The sequence below is a fragment of the Sphaeramia orbicularis genome, chromosome 21 (genome assembly GCF_902148855.1).
Source record: "Sphaeramia orbicularis chromosome 21, fSphaOr1.1, whole genome shotgun sequence".
Taxonomy (NCBI): domain Eukaryota; kingdom Metazoa; phylum Chordata; class Actinopteri; order Kurtiformes; family Apogonidae; genus Sphaeramia; species Sphaeramia orbicularis.
In genome coordinates, this window is record NC_043977.1 from 53,313,494 (window position 1) to 53,331,617 (window position 18,124).

General features: G+C 34.5%; 1 protein-coding gene across 4 annotated transcripts in view; it reads right to left on the reverse strand.

Moving 5' to 3' along the window:
• tmeff2a (transmembrane protein with EGF-like and two follistatin-like domains 2a) overlaps positions 1-18,124 on the reverse strand; it is a 362,422-nt gene that overhangs the window by 82,663 nt on the left and 261,635 nt on the right. The window lies entirely within an intron of this gene.

Genomic DNA, 18,124 nt, shown 5'->3' on the forward strand with positions numbered 1-18,124 from the left:
AATTAAGCAAAAAATAATAATTAGCTTGAATTAAGGAAAAAATGTTGACTCAAGCAAAAAAATCTTCAATTAAGTAAAAAAAAATCTTGAATTAAGCCAAAAACAATCTTGAATTAAGCAAAAAAAATCCTTAAATTTAGCAAAAAATCTTGAATTACGCAAAAAAAAAATCTTGAATTAACAACTACAAATTTGTTTCTTTGTTTTAGTGCAAAAAATAACATTAAATTATGAAAATATTTACATTTACAAACTATCCTGAAACAATAAAATGTGAATAACCTGAACAAATATGAACAACCTGAAATGTCTAAAGAAAAGTAAGCACATGTAGAAATGATTTTTTATTTTATTTTTATTTTACCTTTAATTAACCAGGAAAACCTCACTGAGATTAAGAATCTCTTTTTCAAGAGTTTCCTGGCCAAGATGGGCAGCAGTACATTAAATAGTTACAGACAGACTTCCATACATAAAACAAATACACAAAAAGCACATAGACAAGTCAAACCTTCCAAAGGCAACTCTGCAAAAAGTGCTCAAGAAATGTAGACAAAAGTGCGTCAGGTAAAACCTCTGCAGCCAGATATCTCCCTCTCTAAGTCATACAACATCCTCTTAAAAGTGTCCAATGAAACCAGATCCTTCAGTTTCAGGTCTTTTTGTAGTTCATTCCAGGTGAATGGGGCCGCATACCTGAAGGCCTTTTTCCCCTGTTCAGTTCTAACTTTAAGAACAGACAACAAGAACAATAAGTTGATAAGTTGAGGCAGAATATTGTTAAATTTGCATTCATTTTTCTTAAGAAATTTCAGTTTTTTTCAGGTTAGTCATATCTTTTTTGTTTGGATAGTTTATAAAAGTAAGTATCTTCATAATTTCATGTTTTTTTTCTTTACACTTAAACAAAGACAAAAATTTGGAGTTGTCATTATTTATAGGTTATTATGTTATTATTTCACTGGTCCGACCCACTTCAGGTCCAATCAGGCTGAATGTGGCCCCTGAAGGAAAATGAGTTTGAGAGCCCTGATTTCTAATAACACCGACTTTCTGTAAGAGTATTTTTTGGTGGAGGTGCAGATCTGTGACGGAGCTCTGTTAACAATTCAGTTCTACCCATGAGATGTGTGTGTGAGAAATCAGCTTCCAGTGCGTTTACATTGGGCCACATCCCTCCATAATCCCAGCCGAGCTATCTCCTTCATCCATCCTCCTCTTTTTTCCCTTCAGCGCCGTGTCCTGCTCCCTCCCCAGCTCTCCTTGCCTGACTCTCATCTATCACTCTCAAATCCCCGCTGATCTTTTTGGAGTCCCTCTTTTATTTCATCGTGCTGATTTTCTCACGCTGCGAGTGCGACGACTCCTTGGCGGCTGTGTGGATACTGGCGTCAGGCTTATGGCGGCTTAGGGATCCCGCCAGTGCATATCACGCCTCATGAGTGGCCATGGGGGAGAAGGGGGAGGAAAAAAAAAAGCAATCTGGCCAATCTCAAATTGCATTCTGCTTTACCACATAGGACTCCTCCGGTGTCTGCGCGCTTTCTCTCTCCTTCCCTTTCCCTTCGGCCCATTAGACAAGCTCTATTTTTAACTTGCTATCGCCCAAGAGGACGACTCCAGAAAGGAAAACGAAGAGGTGGTACTTGGCATCCTTTCCCCTATGTCATATCTTACATCTTCCCAGCAGAGACACCCATACGACTGTCGCTATACATTGGTCCCTTGTGTTGCTTCCTCTTTCATTTTCCAATCTTGGAACATTTGTTATTCCCTACGATCCCTTGTGACAATTTTTGATGGATGTGAAAACAATAAACTGGAGCAAGATTTAACGTGATTTTCCGCTGTCGGGTTTAATTCGAGCTCGACTCTTATTTTAAGGTCAAAGTCAGTTCATTTTTCAATAAATGTTTGTTGAATCTAGTTCCAGCGCAACTTCTGTAACTCCTGTGCTAACATTTCACTGCTGTTGGGTCAGATTTTTCCCCTTCAGCTTCATTTGTTTCTTTTTTGGCTGCACTGTAAAAAAAAAAAAAAAAAAAAAAAAAAAACTGTTAAAAAAACAGTAATATTCCAGCAGCAGGGGTGCCAAAAAAATACTGTTAAATAATGGAAAATAACCATCTCATAAAAATACGGTAATTTTCCATAATTAAAATACAGTTTTTTGCCCTAACTTTACATGAGATTTTGCATATTTTTTTTGTTACTTTTTAATGTTTAATAAAGAATATTTACATGTATTAAAACAATCAAATTACCTATAAATATATATAGAAATAATTTTCAATGAGACTCAGTTGTACAATCCACTGATAAAAACTGTATTTGGACAGTTTATCAGTGCTTATACATGTTATACATTCACAAAAATACATTTATTCAACATTTTTGTTGCAAAATCTCCCATAATTACACAAGATATTTTTCAATTAACAAACAAGTCTTGTTAAACTTACAGAACAAATACTTCTTTTACAGTTAATTGTCAGTAATTTTATCTCATTTCATTTTATTTTATTACAGTATTAAACTTTAACAGTTTAATCTCATAAATAAAAAAGAAATATTTGTGAAATTACGATACAGTTGCAAATGTATTTAACTCTATTTTTCTGTGAAAAAAGAAAAAAAAATTCTTTTAAAAAATGGAAATTGTTTTGGTTAGTCACAGTTAGTGAAAATTCTGTTAAATTACTTCTTTTTTTTTTTTTTTTTTACAGTGTGGATGAAATTATATGTGAGCATATTGCACACATTGGGATGATTCACAGTTACAGTTTTTTCATGTTATTTTACATTTGACATGTAAAATCACAGGCTATTTTTGTCATTTCATTGATATTTTCCTGTATCTTAAAAATACAGGAAAAATCTGTAAAATAAACAGTGAAAATTCTGTTAAATTACAGATTTTTTTTTCAGTGTGTGTCCAAATACAAAATGCAGTGAAGAGTGAAATGTTCCTTTGCTGGATGTTAAACTCTTCTCTAAACATCACACCTCTGCGTTCCCCTTTTGAACCTGCGTCTGAAGCTGCAGGTGTTGGAAGGCAGCCATGGCGGTGGGGAAGCATGTCCTCGGAATACTAAACGTTTCCAACTCGGTGAAGTGCATGAAGCTGTGTCGGCTTAGAGGTCTCTGATAGAGCTTGCATGCCAAATCATCCCAATGTGTGCAATATGCTCATATATAATCTCATCTATGTGACATTAGCTCCAGTGGGGCTTCATTTGTTACCTCCGCCAAGGAGGTTATGTGTTTGTGTTTTTGCCAGGGTTTGTTTGTCTGTTCGCAAGATAACTCAAAAAGTTATGGACGGATTGTCATGAAATTTTCAGGTAATGTTGATACTGGCACAAGGACCATATGATTACATTTTGGTGGTGATTGGGGGGGGGCAGATCGGTCTTGGCAGAGGTCTGCGCTCTGCGAGTGCTTTTCTTGTTCGTAATGGAAACACAAAAAGGCTGAGTCGAGTCAAGCTGAGCTGGTACGACGTTATGGAAATGCAGCTTTAGAAACAGGGTTTCTGCGGGGTCTTAAAAAATCTTAAAAGGTTTGAATTTACAAATCTGCATTTCATACCTTAAAAAAGCCTTTAAAAGGTAATAAATTTTATATGGTAAATTTTAAGTTATGTTGCCATGAACTTGTTCACTGTCGACTCAGTTCCACAAGTTCCAACCTAGCAATTTATATTGAAATTCGGACACGTGACACGTCAGCAGCACGTTGGAGAACGCTTCTGAGGAAGACTGGAGTCACAGTTGAAACTTTCAAGCAGGTAACATCTAAAAAGTGTACCTTTTCTGAACAAAAAAAAAAAGTATAATTGCTTTTAGGATGATTGAAATAACCATTATTTAACAAAACAGTGTTATCATTTAAAAAAAAACAAAAAAAAAAAACTATATGCATGACCTGAAATATCACATTACTACTTTTTCATTCTACAGAGTAAAACACCCATGTGAATATAGAAATAAAAGAGCTGGCAGGATTCCCCCAAAAATAATAAAAACATAACATGAACCTCCGCCATATCTCCATTTAAATAAATACCTAAAAATATCAATACAGTAGTTTTTAATATCAATACAGTAATGTGACATGAATTATCGCAATATATTGTGGAATCAATATTTTCTTACACCCCTAATCAGGAAGTGTGGGAAGAATAGCATGATTGAATACCGTAACATGTAGTGTTAATGTCAATGACTGAGATTAATATAATGCACTCTTATTCACTACATAGTTTTCTGTGTCCTTTTTGTCGTGTTGTTGTTTATCACTACATGCTCTGTCCCCTCCGGTACATTCAGCGGCAAATTAACACTGTATTAGCTGCATCTGTCAATCGATCCTAACTAAATTAGGTCGTCTGCACACATAATTTAGAAGTGCCACATATTTGCTAGGAGGCAAGTAGCTACTAAGCAACTGAACCTATTATCCTGAAACCTACCGCATGTGCATGTGTGTGAAGACCATATCGGCTACATCCATTTGTGTGAGGGGTCACGACATTTCTGGAGACTTTTTCTGACACAGATTGCTAACCTTAGACCTTTGTTACCTGGCTGTGCTAGTACCGCCCACACTACGATTCTCACGATGGTTCAGATAGTACTGATAAAAGTTTTTGAGTTTCCAGAATTTTTTTAGTAAAGTTTATATAGAACACTGTTGTTTAGAGCTGCAGCTATTGATTATTTTTGTATTTGATTAATCTACTGATTCATCAATCTTTCAATTTGATGCAAAGTGGTGCCAGGCACAACAAACCCCGCCCCTCACACATGTTGAATTTCCCTCAGGATTAATGAAGTATCTATCTATCTATCTATCTATCTATCTATCTATCTATCTATCTATCTATCTATCTATCTATCTATCTATCTATCTATCTATCTATCTATCTATCTATCTATCTATCTATAATATTTTGTTGATTATAAGTAAATGGGAAGATTTTTTAAAAATCATAAGAAATTTGCACTTTGACCTACTTTTCCCAAAATGTAATGACATCTATTCTGGGTCACTGCCAATCTATAAACCCAATTTGGTATGAATTGAACCAACAGTTTTGCTGCTAAAGTGTTAAAGACACAAACAAACTGAACCAAAAACAATACCCCTTGCCTCCCCTTTTTTTTTTTTTTTTTGGGGGGGGGATAAGTGAAAAAAAAAAAAAAAGTAAAAATGTGAAACAGACATGGTGGAAAATGACAAACAACTCTCCCTTTATTCCAGAACCACCTGAAACAACAACCAAAAATGTATAAAAGTAAAAGAGTATATAACTAGAAAAGCTGTCAGAGCGCAGACCTCCGCCAAGGCAGATCACCCCACCCCCAAATCACCACCAAAATTCATCATTTGTTCCTTGTGCCAGAATCAACATTTCCTGAAAATTTCATCCAAATCCTTCCATTACTTTTTGAGTTATCTTGCTAAAAGACCCACAGACAGACAAACCCCGATGAAAACATACCCTCCTTGGTGGAGGTAAAAACTGTCTGTAGATATAAGCAACAACAAACCAGTCCAATGACATCTATTAATAATCTGTCAGGTCAGTCTGAAACACATTTGGATCCAACTGACTAACTTATACCAACTGAATATGGAACTAACATCCAACTGTGAGTTGATTCTGTGTGGATAAAACTAATGTTTGGCAAAAGGTTAAAATAGTTTTGGATTTTTCATTATAGTTTGGTTTTATTTAGTTTCGACTTTTTTTTCTCTAATTCAGTTAGTTTTGATTAGTTTTTAGAGCAAGTTTGCTAGTTTTTATTAGTTTTTGTTATTTTCTTCTAAATGCTTAGTTTTAGTTTAGTTTTAGGTTTAATAATAATATTAAATTAATAAATCCCAGACAGGACTCTGCTGTTTTCTCCCAACTTTAGTCTCCATGTTTCCAGGTAGAGTGGGGACCAGAAGATGACTCTAAACCACAAGTGATGAGAAGTGACGGACTGTTAAATATCATATGGTGCCAGCAGCTAAAATTGCTCGAGGGAAATAAATCGATTTCATATCAATCCAGCATTGACAAAGACGAAAACTAAGGGAATTTTATCCATAATTTTTATATGTTTTAGTTTGTTTTGTAAGCACACAGTACAGTTTCAGTTAGTTGTCATTTTTTTCTTTTAATTATAGTTTTTATTTATTTCAGTTAACAAAAATGTTTTTACAATTCTAGTTTTCGTCATTTCGTTAGTTTTTGTTAACGATAATAACCTTGGTTTGGCGGTACATATATGTATATATAAATATATATATATATATATATATATATATATATATATATATATATGTATATATATATATATATATATATATATATATATATATATATATATATATATATATATATATATATATATATATATATATATAATCGACATTGTTTCAGCTCTATTGTTGTCTACTTGTAGTTCAGGTTGACAAATTTCATCACTAAAGATTTGGCAGTCAAAAGATCTGCTTCAGGCAAACACAGCTGTTTTTACAAGTATTTTAATTTGGAAAAGATTTCATCTCTTGGCTGCATTTGAAGCATGATGTCTATAATGAATCAGACTAAAGAAATATAATTGCTTGCACAGGCAATTGACAGATATTCCCACAGTTGTGGTAGTGATAGGTCTTGAAATAAAATCCAGTCGTCTTCATCTGAGACACAGGCCAGATCAAGTAAAAATACAGTCAAATCTGAGCTAAGACCAGGACGCTGGTTTTGGTCTGGAGACTGGTATCAAGTTCAAGACCAATCATGAGTATTGTAACAGAATAAGCAACGTATAACTGGCTTGGAGAGGAGGACATTGTAAGTGAATGCATTAACACAGGATCCATTTGGAGGCCTCTCCTGTTTCAGTCAGTCTGGTTAGATTTAGGTAAAGATCAGAACATGGGGTGGGTTTAACAGACCACAGATGCTACAGGTGTTCTGTCATAGACTACATTTTAGTAGAAAATGTTCATCTTCATTAAATAGTTAAACTAATGTGACATCATTCGTCTTTTGTCAATGAAGTTCAACAGTATTTTTTGCATTTGTAATACCCTGTTAAAGGTCCTGTACAGACTTTGTGCGTGATCTTGAAAAAGTTTCATTTTTACATATATGCCTGATCGTAGTCCGCAATTTAAAATGAGATTATCCTCACCTAAATAGTGCTATTTCCAGACAAGACTGGACTCATTTACAGCAGATTTACGTCACTATGACAACACTACACCGACCGGCAGAGGTTAGTAGTAAGAAATAAGATGAACGAGTGAGGAGTAAGATCTGTCCTTTTTCCTAAAGAAAAGGATTAGTTGGATTTCTTTAGTTGTAATGGTGGACACTGGAACTGGAGCTGGACTGGCAGACAGAAAAAGAAAACTAAAGAGTAGAGTGATAGAGCACAGATTAAAACAGAGGTAAACCTGTGCATTGAACTGATGATAGAACTAAGGATAGAGTTAAAAGGAATGAAACCAGAGCTGCAGTCGTCCCTCTTCCTTCTCCAAAAGGAAAAGAATAACTGTTCTTTACACAGATGCATTGGAACATTTAACACTGGATTGGACTCTAGTGTCTGTTGGTAGCTCAGTCCCATTTAGTACACACAAATCCACTATTTTTAAAATCTAAAACTTTAAAACTCATTGACCTTGTGAGTTCAAAACTATTCAAATAATGCATAAAGCAAAGAATAACTTACTGCCGGGCAATATTCAAGAAATGTTTTGTGAAAGAGAGGGAGGCTATGATTTATGGGGAAAATTTAATTTAAAGATTCACAAAATACGTACTGTGTTAAAGTTTCTGTATGACCATCTGTGGAGTAAAATTGTGGAACAAATTATGTGTGGAGATAAAACAAATATCTACCATAATTCAGTTTAAAAAAAGATATAAAGAACTGATTCTTGAGAGGTCCAGTATTTAATAATGACAGTGAGGCCTGTTTGCTTATGGATAATGCTGTATTGATAAATCTGCTGGAATTATTGAAGGAAACTGTTGAATCATTGAGTCTGTTTGTATGACTGTACTGACATGAACATTGTGTGTTGTGTATAATTCAATTACTGTATTATGTATTTGTTGTGGTTCGATGCTAAAATTAGGAAAATTGTATTGTTTGATTCTTGTATTAAGTTAGTGATAAAGGTGTAAAAGCACTGAGGGGTTGGATTAAATAAGTTTATACTTCTTCCTACTCCTTTTCGATTGTGCAAAATTCAGACTTCTAAGTGCTTGAAGAAAGATTGTGTTCATTTAAATGTTATTTTGTTTTGTCTTAATTTGCTTCATTTTGTTTTATTTTATTTCTTTGCATGTTTTAAATAAATAAATAAATAGCACCGAGAGCACCTCCTTTCCTAGCACTGTCAGACATTCCATTTTAAATACTTTAATAAAGTTTTTCCCAGGATTATCACAGATTTTCCCAGGATCATCTCAAGACCTGCTGCGGTGGTCCTGCCTCTCTCCTGCCTTCATCATCATCACTCACTTATCCTCAATTGCCTGAATGTGTCTCCCCCTACTCCCTCCTCCCCCCCCCCCCCCAGTCTCTATCTCTATCGCTCTGTCTTTTTCTCTTTCTTTACTCTCTCTCTTTAACCCCAACTAGTCCTGTCAGTCATCCATCCTCCAGGAGTCTGGCTCTGCTCCAGGTTTCTGCTGTTAAAGGGAAGTTTTTCCTCGCCACTGTCACCAGTCACAAGTGTTTGCTCCTGGAGGATTCTGTTGGGTTTCTGTAAATTGGCTTAGAGTCTGGTTTGGACCAACTCTATATATAAAGTGTCATGAGATAACTTTTTTGTTGTGATCTGGCGCTATTGAAATAAAATTTGATTGATTGAGTGATTTGATTGGTTTTGCCCTGTAAATCACTTTGGAAAAAAGCGTCTGCCAAATGCATAAATGCAAATGCAAATAAATAAATAAATAAATAAACACAATTGTGTGTTAGCCACAGGGCTAGCTCTGTGACGGGGCTAATCTGTTGGATTTGGAGCAGTGGTTCAGTCCAAACTAAGGGCTTTGGAAGGTCACACTGAAATGGTTCTGGATGGAGTTGAATGTTCATGGTGGGGCCTGGATACTAAACTGTCCTTCAGGAACAAGACGATTCTACCAGTAGAATCCTGTGAATGCAGAAGGCTGAAGCAGCTACAGCTGAACTGAACTAATGCACAATGATGAAGATGAAGAAGGACTGAAGGCATTTAGGAAAAGGACTGAATGCTTTGTGGAAAAGCTAGTGCAAATATATATTATTGGGACACGTCTTAAACACCGGTCTGTGAGGAACACTGTGGAGCTCCAGAGGAAAACAGACATACCGTGCGTTTACATGACAACTTTTATTCCTGGTTTAATCTGAATAAACGTTAGATCCTATTTCAGATGACCATGTAAACACTTTATTCCAGTTGAAAAAGAATAGTTCAGAATAAATTTAAATCCAAAAAAAGTCACTGGTTTAATCCCCTTTTAATTCCGAACTAAATTATTCCTCGGACATGTAAACCTTTTATTCCGTTTGGACTTTATTCCTTCCTTTCTGCACATGCTCGTTGTCTTGTCCTGTCACAATGACGCACACATTCTATGCTGGCAGAAGAATATGCACTGCAGTCTAGTCTTACCAAACCGTTCCAGTGGGCTATTCTGATGGGATCTACCAGCCTGGAAAACCCTGAAGGAACAGTTCATCACCTGTTTTTTATTCACTCATTTGTCATGAACTAATGAGTTCAATAAGTGGGCAAATCAGTTTGCACTGCAGTGCACCGACTGCCTTACTGCAGCCCTTCCGTTAGCTTAGCTTAGCCTAGTTTAGCATAATGGCTTCATTCCTATGGTCAGACGTAGCCAGGCTTTTATAGGTGATTTGTAGTATTTTATGAGTGATTTTGTGAAATTCAGTTCTCCGTAATCATTCCTTCAGTCCGCTGGGGTCAATGTGATCGCAAATTGAGGCTCAAATCATGGCCATGTGACTTACTGCAGGAATAAAATCTTGGTAAATAAAAACTAATGCAAAGCTAAAACGGTAAAGCAAAGCTAATTTAGTGCATGCATCCCTTCCAACAAAAAGATCTTCCAACTTCCGTCAACACAACAGTCCCAAGATTGTATGAGTGCAGTAAGTCGCAGATCTAAAGAAATAATTAGGGAGAATCGGATTTCACAAAATCACTGACAAAAGACAACAAATCGCCTTTAAAAAACTGTCTACGTGTGACCATGGAAATGCAGTGACTATGCTAAGCTAAGCTAACAGAAGGGCTGTGAGAACAAGGCAACATGAGCACTGCAGCGCAAACCCTTCTGCTCACTGAGCTACCTCATTAATACCTCATGTAAACCTTTATTCAGGTGTAACATTTCCATGTAAACAGAAGAGAAAATACTTTAGTTCTGAATTAATTTCTTCTGGAAAAATAAATCGGATTTAAAAAACATCATGTAACCGTACCCAGAGAAGCAGGAGTCGGACTTTCAAAGTTAGGTTTCACTTTCAGTTTCACTTTGCACCCTACAAGTTGCTGTTTGAAAAAGAAATGCAGAGTTGAAAAGAGGATCTGCTCTTCTTTCATAACTTCAAATCAAATGCAGCCTTGGCCACAGTTATGCCCTTATGACAGTAGGTGCTAGTGCTCATGGGAAACGGAGTCTTTGTCCCTTATGAACACCACCGATTCCAGCCGAAGGTGTCACTGCAATCCACATTAAACCTTTCATGCATGAATTATGAGAACCTTAGTCAATATTTTTTTCTTGAGTGATTTTATTCCTCTTTAAGCATGTGAAAAAAAATGCAATTGAGATTTTTTTTTAATGAACCTATTTTTCATGGAGTTACAAAAATGTCCACTCAGATTGACACCATACATTTAATTTTTGAAGCAAAGAAACATGTATTTAAACCCATCATCAGAAAGTCATATACTGGGTGAAAATATGAAATAAAAACATTTTTAATGCTGCTAATCTGATGTTTTCTCACATTTTATCATACTCTAACACTAGTTATTACTCACTTCATGGAGACAATATGTAAAAAAAAACAACATTTTGTTTAAGGAAACCGGTAATTACTGTCTAATAACAATTAGTAATTGATTTCCACTCGAACATGTTAGTGCAGATCAGGTTTATATAGAACAGTAAAGTTACAGTAATGGTATAAATGTTAGTGTATTATTATAGGATGCTGCATAAGTGTCCACTGTGTTGGCTGATATGGAACTAAACCAACAAAACCCATGAATATACAAGAGAACAGCTGGAGAAGAACTGTCCACTGGAGTGACCACTGTGCATGAAAGGGTTAAACTAATTCTCTGTACATTACCTTTAGTGAAATACAGTACATCCAATAAGTTGATAATGAATGTGAGCGGCACTGAAACCCTGACATGTGCGTACACATACACACCAAACCCAGCAGCTGGAACAGGAACATGGATGCTTTACTTCTCTGTCTCTATTGAGTTCAATTGTAAAACAGTTGAGTTGTGACTAGGGGTGTGTATTGGCAAGAATCTGGCGATACAATACAAATCACAATATGATATATCACGATATATCATGATACTGTTAAAAAAGGCAATTTTTTTGTTTGTTTCTTTTTCTTTTTAAATGATTATTTCCTTGAAGAATTGAATTACACCAGAAATATACACAAAAACTAAACACATTTTAATTTGATCAGAACAAGATCTAATGCTATCACCAAAGTTTCCTGTGTTAAAACTCCAAATTATTTTTTACTGACATTAAAGTTTAAAACCCCCTTTAGCCCTATCAGCCCGCCCGCGGGCCAAAAAAATTATATTAATATTCATCTACTATAAAAATATAATAAATCAGGACAATGGATGTTTTTTTCAACTATTGCTCAAAGTTTAGACCCTAATGTTAATAAAAGTACATCAAAAGTGTATTTTAGTGCAAACTTTAATGTTCGAACATGATTTTTAATCTTTGTGGGGTGAAATATACGCTATTAAAAATCTCCGACACGAACAATTAATTTATGCATATCATTGTCAATCCAGCTGAAAAAAAACAGGCGAGGATAAAAAATTCTAATTTCTCTTTTAGTTTGTTACAGTTTACTCAGGCATAGTAATAGATACAATATTTTAGACAATGGGAATAGATTCTGTGAGGTCTCTAAACGTCCATAGACACCAACAACATCCATATGAACCTTATTATTATAAGTATTATAAGTAATTCTTCATTTACTTTGGGTATGTCTTTTTAGGCGTTTTTCTCCTGAAAATATGGTCAGGGTTAAACAGGTTAAGATCCTGCTCAAATGGTCATATTCTATTAGTTCAGAACTAACATCAGAACATTATTTTTGTACAATCCCAACAAAGGAACTAACATTATTTAATAAAAAGAGTTTTAAATTATAGTAAATAAAATATAAACAAAAAAGAAAACAAAAAACCCAAAAATGAACCTCCATAATATCTGCATTTGAACAAAGAACTAAAAATATCGATACAGTACTTTTTAATATTAATACAGTATTGTGAAATGAAATATCACGATATATTGCAGAGCCGATCATTTTGTTACACCCGTAGTTGTGACAGCTTAAATTCTTGCCCACGGGCCTTAATGTGGATCTGATCATTTGACTCCGAACTAAGAGTCAAAAAACAAGCTTCCATGAAAACCGCTGAACATTTTTACACAGCACAACATACATGACAGGTGGAAATAAGGGAAATTACATTTAGAGCCGTTGTCAAAGAGTCACAAATGAGTAATTCAATCAGCTCCAGACCAAGTATCAGCAGAACGCTATACTCAGATGAGACAACAAACAAACCAGGGTATAATTGAACTGTCATGCACACTTGACCACCTGAGAACAGCACTGACAACGTGCCCTGAAAGCATACGGTTTAAGAGCGCTGCAGTCTGTGAGCTGTACAAGGAAACTTAATTATTTCCACTCATCCAAATGACTTTACCTGCCATACTAATGCTCCTCCAATAAAATCAGCTGTTTCTTGTCCGTGTCTTTTTTAAAATGAAAGAAAACAAGTGAAAAAGTAGGCGGAGCTTACTAATACCCCCACCCCACCCCGTTGCTCATCTTTTCAAAAACTTTTTAAAAATATACTGCAAAAAATGATTTCTAAGAAAGTGAAAAAAGCCTTATTTCTGGAACATTTGTCTTATTTTTCAATCCAAATAGAAAAAAAGCTTATAGATCTACTGGTATGGGACCACTAGAAACCTGTGACTTCTGTGAACCCCTGTTCAGCCCCGATTCAGGTTCCAAACTTACAGAACAACAGCAAAACATTCCTTCTGTAGCTGTCATGGATGTCGTCCATTTCAATATCTTTCCGTCCTTTTTCTGTGGCTGTTTCAGTTTGTTCTTTCAGTGACTATCCAACACTGTATCGCAATATGCGTTTTCTGAATTTCCACTCTACACACTTTCAAGACCCATTTATGCATAAATGGGACTAATAACCCCACCGGACCTCTGCGTTCGCTACCACAGTTGAGGTCAGTGTGATGGAATTTCTCCAAATTACAGACATGAACTAGAAAAGCACTTGGAGAAGGCAGATCAGTGCCCCCCCCCCCCCCCCCCCCCCCCCCCCCCCCAATCACCATCAAAATTTAATCATTTGTTCCTTGGGCCAGTATCAACATTTCCTGAAATTTTCATCCAAATCCGTCCATAACTTTTTGAGTTATCTTGCACACGGACAGACAGACAAAAACAAACCAACGCTGGCAAAAACAGAGCCTCCTTGGCAGAGGTAACTATTTGCACTCAAGTAAGATTACAGACGAGCCCAACGATCGTAACATATGACCTGAGGTTTACTGGAAACAGGAAGGACCAGCCCAATGCAAAAAGGGCTTTAGAAACAATTATGAATTATTTTTATTTACTTATTTACTTTTATTTAACCACGAAAACCTCATTGAGATTAAAAATCTCTTTTTCTAGAGTGTCCTGGCCAAGACAGGCAGCAGTATATTAAATAGTTTCAAACAGACACAAGCTTTCATACATAAAAATGAAAACAAGATTACAGTACATCATAAAACGCAAATTCAAGTCAAACCTTCCAAAGTCAGCTTCACTAAAAGTGCCCACGAGATGAAGATAAAGTGCATCAGACAAAACATCTGCAGCCAGATGTCTGCATATAAGTCATACAACATCCTTTTGTTCAGATGAGAAAAAGTTAAGATGTCTCATGTGGAAATAGAAGTCTGTTTCTATCAAGTTACAATAAGGTCCAAAATATCTCAAGACTTTACTGCTCAGACTTTTACAATTCACATATGTTTGGATTACATTAGAGCCAAACTGATTAATTGATTCAACTCAAATAAAAAATTGATTTCAGTTTTCCTGAATCAAAGATTTGCTTCCTTAATTTCACATCTGCACTGTTGTCATTGTTTTTATTTCTATATAGATATTGTTTTCGGACAGGCCTGTTTCACATTTGTACAATTTTTTTTTTCATCTATTCAAATAAACATTTAATTGAATTAAATAAAAAAAAAAAAAATGATGGATTACTTGAAAACAAAAACAATTGATAACAGCAGTTTTACATTACAATGTAAAAACATAAAAAAACCCAGTATTATCCCGGCAGCAGGGGTGCCAAAAACATACTGTAAAATAATGGAAAATAACCATCTCATAAAAATATGGTAATTTTCCATAATTAAAATACATTTTTTTGCCCTGACTTAACATGAGATTTTGCTTTTTTTTTTTTTTTTTTTAACTTTTTAATTTTTAATAAAGAATAGTGTCATATTTTAAAACAATCAAATTGCCTTTAAATATATATATATATATATATATATATATATATATATATATATATATATATATATATATATATATATATATATATATGTTTCAATCAGACTCAGTTGTACAATCCACTGATAAAAACTGTATTTGGACAGTTTATCAGTGCTTATACATGTTATACATTCACAAAAATACATTTATTCAACATTTTTGTTGTGAAACCTCCTGTAATTACTCAAGATATTTGTCAATTAACAAACAAGTCTTGTTCAACTTACAGAACAAATACTTCTTTTATGGTTAATTGTCAGTAATTTTATCTCATTTTATTACTTTTTTACAGTATTAAACTTTAAATTAACAGTTTAATCTCATAAATAGAAAAGAAATATTTGTGAAATTACGATACAGTTGCAAATATATTTTAACTGTATTTTTCTGTGAAAAAGAAAAAAATTCTTTTAAAAAATGGAAATTTTATGGTTCTTCAGTTACCGTTTTTTCATGTTATTTTACATTTGACATGTAAAATCACAGTCTGTTTTTGTCATTTTATTAATATTTTCCTGTATCTTAAAAATACAGGAAAAATCTGTAAAATAAACAGTGAAAATTCTGTTAAATTACAGATTTTTTTTACAGCGTACATTTCATTTGACATATGTTTGAAATGATGCAGGCTCAGTTGTATTTCATGATAAAAACAAACCTTCAAATGCAGATATTTCTTTCAGCCCACAATTTCTGGATAGGTGCATCCTTAGGTTTTATTTCTTTAATCAAATAACACAATGTAAATACTAATGTTGTCGTGTTTACACACCCTCATCCAGCTCCTCACACACTAGTGGTGCTTCTGCAACACAATTACCAACGCCGACTGGGGACAGGCAGTGTTTTCCACTCCTCAAATCCCTGATAGAGTCTCCTGTAGCACTAACACAACATCTCCTGTGTTTCTGTCGACTAATCCCTGGAATCAGGAGACATGTTGGGTAATGACTGAAATGATTAGCCCTTCTACAATTAACCCCCCTCCCCCTGCTTGACATCACCGTGTATTGATCCGTGTTTGGACTAGCTGTCAAGGCTCTTCTGTGATCTCTGTTTTAGCACAGCCTTTACCAAAATAAAGCATGCACTGTAAAACCGGATCAGTTGAGTTTACTTAAAAAATCTGAGGTAGCCTGTTGCCTTAAAAAAATTCAGTAATGAGTAATGAAAACTTGAGTGTATTAAACTTAAATGCTTGATTTGAATGGAATTGCTATTTTAAGTACAACGCACTAAATGCCAAGTTAATTTAACTTAAAATATGTTGCAATGTCAATTGTTTTGTAGAATCATTAACTTCCCATCGGCTGTTCATTGGACTCAATTCCAAGTTTATTTAAATTAAAATCTTTTGCAATATAAATTACTTTGTATAATTATTCAGCTTAATACATTGTAGCGTGGATGGAAGTTAGGCAGGAAGCCAGCCCATGCAATTTGTCAGAACAGGAATTGCTTTTATTTTGGCAAGACGTAAAGATTTATATTGCTCTAGTAAAATTCTAGATGAACAGTAAATCCATAGTTCTTCCTCTGGCTTTGACTCATGGTGCAGCTCTACAAAAATACAATCACAAACACAAAAAGGACAGTAGACACTGACATACACATATTCAGTCCAAATTAACACTAACACCACAACCCCGCTGAACCCCTGCACAGAAAAAGAACACATTTACAACAACATGCCCAATACCCACAATGCAATGCAGAGATAAAAAGGTGTGGTCATGACTAAAACTGAGTGATTTAAATCAATTCTACTTGAACTTTTTCATACTTTCAACTATGTCTACAAATTAGTGGAATATACTGAACATTTTATAGTATACTAAACTATGGAACGATCTGCCTCTCCATATCAGACAGGCCTCCTCTCTGTCTGTTTTTAATCCCTTCTTAAAACCCATTTTTTCTCCTTGGCTTTTGAAACTATGTGAGATGTTTGAAGGTATTATCTTTATTTTATATTTTTTTATTTGGGAGTGGTTTATTGTTCTTACTTATCTCTTCTATTTATTTGTTTATTTTATCTATATTGTTGTTTTTAATTGTATGGCTTTTAATCTATTCTTGTATTCTATTCTTTTTATTTGGGTTTCATTTATTCTTCTGTATAGCACTTTTTTTTGTTTGTTTTTGTACAGTTTCTATGTCTTTAAATCTATTCTGTATTTTATTCTTGTATTTTGGTTTTAATTTTTCTTCTGTGCAGCACTTTGGTCCACTGCAGTTGTTTTAAAGTGCTTTACGAATAAAGTTGGATTGGATTGGATAATGTAATAAAACTTAAATCATTTAAGTAGATTGCAATCAAAGCATTTTAGCAAATATAAAGTCCAGGCTTACAGTGTGTTCTCAAGTTCTGACCAACAGTGAAGTTTTTGGGGGACTGAAAAAAAAAAAAAAAAACAGCAGGGAAGGAAAAGAACATCTATGAAAGAACAAAAAAAAAAAAAGTCATTTCCAGGAGAAATGAGAAGATTAAAGTTAATTGATGGGTTAAAGGAGAGATGAGCAGGACAAGAGATAAAAGAAGCAAGAAACGGCAGATCAGTTGGAAGTATTCTATGGGGCCATTCCATTCTCTGGAGGTTAAAGAGGTTTTTTAATTGCCTGGCTGCTGTCTGGAGATTGGCTACAGACTGAATCCTGCCCTGAAGGGATGCAGGTACTTTGAATGATTATTGGCAATGTCCTAAAATAAAAATCAAGTACAGTTTTCAAAAGCTTAACCTCTTAACATTCACCTTTTGGGGTTAGGATCAGGTTTAAACAAAGGAACTCTACGTCCAAAATGAATGTTTTAGGCTTAATTTGAAAGACAACATCTTATGTATTTATGTGGCAACTGAACCAGCGTCCCTTCAGGGTCCAGAACACGGTCCGACTGCATACAGCTTGAATTAAGCCCAAAAAGAAATCTTGAATTAAGCAAAAACAAAAAATCTTAAATTTAGCAAAAAATCTTGAATTAAGCAAAAACAAAAAATCTTAAATTTAGCAAAAAATCTTGAATTAAGCAAAAAAAATCTTGAATTAACAACTTCAAACTTTTGTTTTAGTGCAAAAAATAACATTAAATTATGAAAATATTTACATTTACAAACTATCCTGTAACAATAAAATGTGAATAACCTGAAAAAATATGAACAACCTGAAATGTCTAAAGAAAATTAAGCACAATTTTTTTTACAATTTTCTGCCTG